Genomic DNA, 3,618 nt, shown 5'->3' on the forward strand with positions numbered 1-3,618 from the left:
GCTAACATGGAGCAAGGGATGATAGGCCAACGTTAATGACACTCACCTTTGTCATTAATGTTGGAGATGGCAAGCACACCCACGTTAGTGGTCACGTTAATGCCATTAACGTGAAGCACTAACGTGGGAAGAAGGGGCATTTTGAAGCGTTAGTGACAAAAGTAAGTGACACTAACGCTTTCGAACTTTGGAATGCCCACGTTAAGGACAACGTTAGTTACACTAAAGTGGTTCATTAACGTGGGAAAGAGGGACAAGGAGCAGCGTTATTGGTAAAAGTGAGTGCCAATAACATTTGCGAAGGGCCAAGAGGCGACGTTAGTGGTCACGTTAGTACCACTAACGTTGAAGTTAACGTGGATCAATTGGTTTGGAATGTTAGTGACAAAGTTATCGTCACTAATGCTTTCGAACCCAAGTTTACACCTAACGTTAATGCCACTAACGTCCTAACTAACGTCCTACCATGCCTGACTCACATTCTTTCTGCAAGCAAAGCTGAGCCCACTAAAGACTGTAACTCCTTCAATGAAAGATCAAGGGCCCATATCCAAGACTTGAAGAGCTAACTAGAAGATCAGAAGAGTAGTATATATAGGAAGTAGTTTTGAACTAGAAGGAGGCTTGGCATTATTGGGAATTACATTCTGTATATTTACTTTTCCTGCAAATCCTAGTTTACTTTCAGAATGCACTCTTCTCTATCATCTTCCATTTTCAGAGCTATGAACAACTAAACCCCTTTTCATTGGGTTAGGGAGCTCTATTGTAATTTGATGGATCAATTATAGTTTTCATTCTTCTTCCTCTTTCTTTTCTCTTGATTTACTAGAAAGCTTTCGATCTTAAATCAATTGGTTAGTTGTCTTGGAAAAGAAACTCTCCATAAATGGATCTCCTCTGAGCCTTGGAAAAGGGATGAGGAGATCATGCTAGAATTGCTTTCTCATGTTGGACCAAGTTGGGATTTGGATGGATATAGTGACATGTAATCCTACCAACACTTTGATTTAGAAATACATGTGGTATAATCAGTGACCATACTTCATCTCTTCTCATGAGCAATTAAATCAAAAAATTGGGCAATTGTTCAACCTTAGAGAGATCGGGTTGCCAAGGAATTGGGATCCAATCACTTAAGATTGCCCAGGAGACCAATGAATGCATTGATTGAGGAAGAGATGAGAATGAACTTGATCTGGAGAATGCAATATCTCCTAAGCCCAATGAATCCCCCATTTCTGATCTTACCCATTCTCTTTACCTTCTGCCATTTACTTTTATGTTCATCTCCCCAAATCCCTATTTAAGATTCTGCAATTTACTTTCTGCAATTTACTTTCCACCATTTATTTCCATCATTTACATTTTCTGTCATTTGCTTTCCCGCCATTTAATTTTCTATAATTACCAACTCAATTTCTGCTTAGCTCAACTAGAACATTCCTCCAATTAAAGTTGCTTGACCAATCAATCCCTATGGGATTTGACCTCACTCTATTTTGAGTTTTTACTTGATGACAATTTGGTATACTTGCCGAAGGGAAATTTGTTGAGAGACAAGTTTTTGTGCATCAAGTTTATGGCACCTTTGCCGGGGATTGATTTTGTATCGACAATGATTAAGTTGAAGGATAACTAGATTGAGTAATTTTGTTTGTTTTGATTATTTCATTTTAGTCATTTACTTCCAGTTTAGCTATTTTGTTTCCGTTTTCTTTCTTCTTCATCTGTTTTCCTGGCTATCTACCATTTAGTTCACTAACCCACTAACTGTTTGATACATTGCACCACTCACACTAACAGCCATTCTAACAAGAGTAATTTCTTCATTTATTTTCTTTCTTGCTTTTTGCTCTGTTGGTTGTATAACAGGTAGAAGAAGTGGAGCTTCAACTTTCTTTGATTCTGAACCTGAGAGGACCTTCCTTAGATTAAGGAGTGAAGCAAGAGGGAAGAGAGTCGTTGGTGCTGAGGAAGAGGACGAGTATTTTGAAACAGACATGGAGGAGAATATAGAGAACCACCAGGAAGAAGAAGCTCACAACTATGCCAGAGAAGGCCCAGTGAATCATGTTGGGCAAGAGAAAAGAGTTCTAGGCTCTTACATCAACCCAAACCCAGGAAATTATGGAAGTAGCATTCAAAAGCCAGCCATACATGCCACTAACTATGAACTAAGGCCCCAGCTCATCACCCTCGTTCAGAACAAGTGCATATTCAGAGGTAGCGCCCAAGAAGACCCCAATCAACATCTAACCACCTTCCTAAGGATATGCGATACTGTGAAGTCTAATGGTGTTCATCCTAACACTTATAGACTGCTTTTGTTCCCCTTTTCACTTAGGGATAAAGCATCTAAATGGCTGAAATCTTTCCCGAAGGAGAGTTTAACAACGTGGAAAGATGTGGTGAACAAATTCTTGGCGAGATTCTACCCTCCTCAAAGAATCAACAGGTTGAGAGCTAAGGTACAAACCTTCAGGCAACAAGATGGTGAAACTCTCTATGAGGCATGAGAGAGGTTAAAGGACTTAACAAGAAGGTGCCCACCATACATGTTCAATGAATGGGTGCAACTATACATTTTCTATGAGGGTCTTTCTTATGAATCAAAGAAGGCAGTAGACCACTCATCCGGGGATCTCTAAACAAGAAAAAGACCATTGAAGAAGCCATAGATGTTATCGAGACTGTAGCTGAGAATGACTTCTTCTATGCTTCTAAAAGGAACAACACTCGAGGAGTGATGGAGCTAAACTATATGGATGCACTGTTGGCTCAAAACAAGATGATCACCAAGCAGTTAGCTGACCTTACCAAGAAGATGGAAGGGAACCAAGTTACAGCACTCACCACTTCATCATCAGCTCAAGAAAGAGTAAATACAAAGGAAGAGAGTGATTGGGAACAAGCCAACTATATTGGGAACTCACCTAAGCAGGCCCATGACCCATACTCCAAAACTTATAATCCTGGTTGGAAAAACCACCCGAACTTTGGGTGGAAAAAATCAACAAGATCAAGGCCAAGATCAAAGACATCACAACCCCAACAACAATGTAACTCACCAGCATTCCACACAGAGATCATATCAACACCCACCCAATAGTACCTCTCAACATCCACATCAAAACCAAAATGGCCCTTCTCACCCCTCCTACCTCAATTCACCATCACCACCGGAAGATAGACTCTCCAGAATTGAGACTCTACTTGAAGGTATATGTAAGGAAGTCCAAGACAACAGAGTGTTCAAGGATGAAGTGCAAGCTAATATCAAAAACCAGGGAGACACCATCAAGAGGTTGGAGTCTCAAGTGGGATATCTTTCTCAGCAGATTCCCAAGCCTACTGATAGCTTCCCAAGTGACACAGAGAAAAACCCGAGAGGTGAAGCAAAGAAGGTAAGATGGGAAGAATGCAAGATGGTCACTATAAGTGATAAGGGAAGTGTGGAAGAACTGAACAAACCATTAGAACACTCTCAAGATATTCCAGCAGAGAAGCAAGAAGAGAGTGACCAAGAAACCAACCCCACACAAAGGAAAGAGCTAAGGGAGAAGGAGATCTTGAACCCATATGCACCTTTTCCCCAAAGACCCAAGGGGGTATAGA

The 3,618-nt window shown here is 40.7% G+C and overlaps 1 non-coding gene across 1 annotated transcript; it reads right to left on the reverse strand.

Annotated features, from left to right (window-relative positions):
• Positions 1-2,456: 2,456 nt before the first annotated feature.
• On the reverse strand, positions 2,457-2,560 carry LOC112712021 (small nucleolar RNA R71). The gene has a single exon (XR_003157655.1). It is a non-coding gene; the product is annotated as a small nucleolar RNA R71 (small nucleolar RNA).
• Between the last annotated feature and the right edge of the window lie 1,058 nt (positions 2,561-3,618).

This window comes from Arachis hypogaea, chromosome 1 (genome assembly GCF_003086295.3).
Source record: "Arachis hypogaea cultivar Tifrunner chromosome 1, arahy.Tifrunner.gnm2.J5K5, whole genome shotgun sequence".
Classification (NCBI taxonomy): Eukaryota; Viridiplantae; Streptophyta; class Magnoliopsida; order Fabales; family Fabaceae; genus Arachis; species Arachis hypogaea.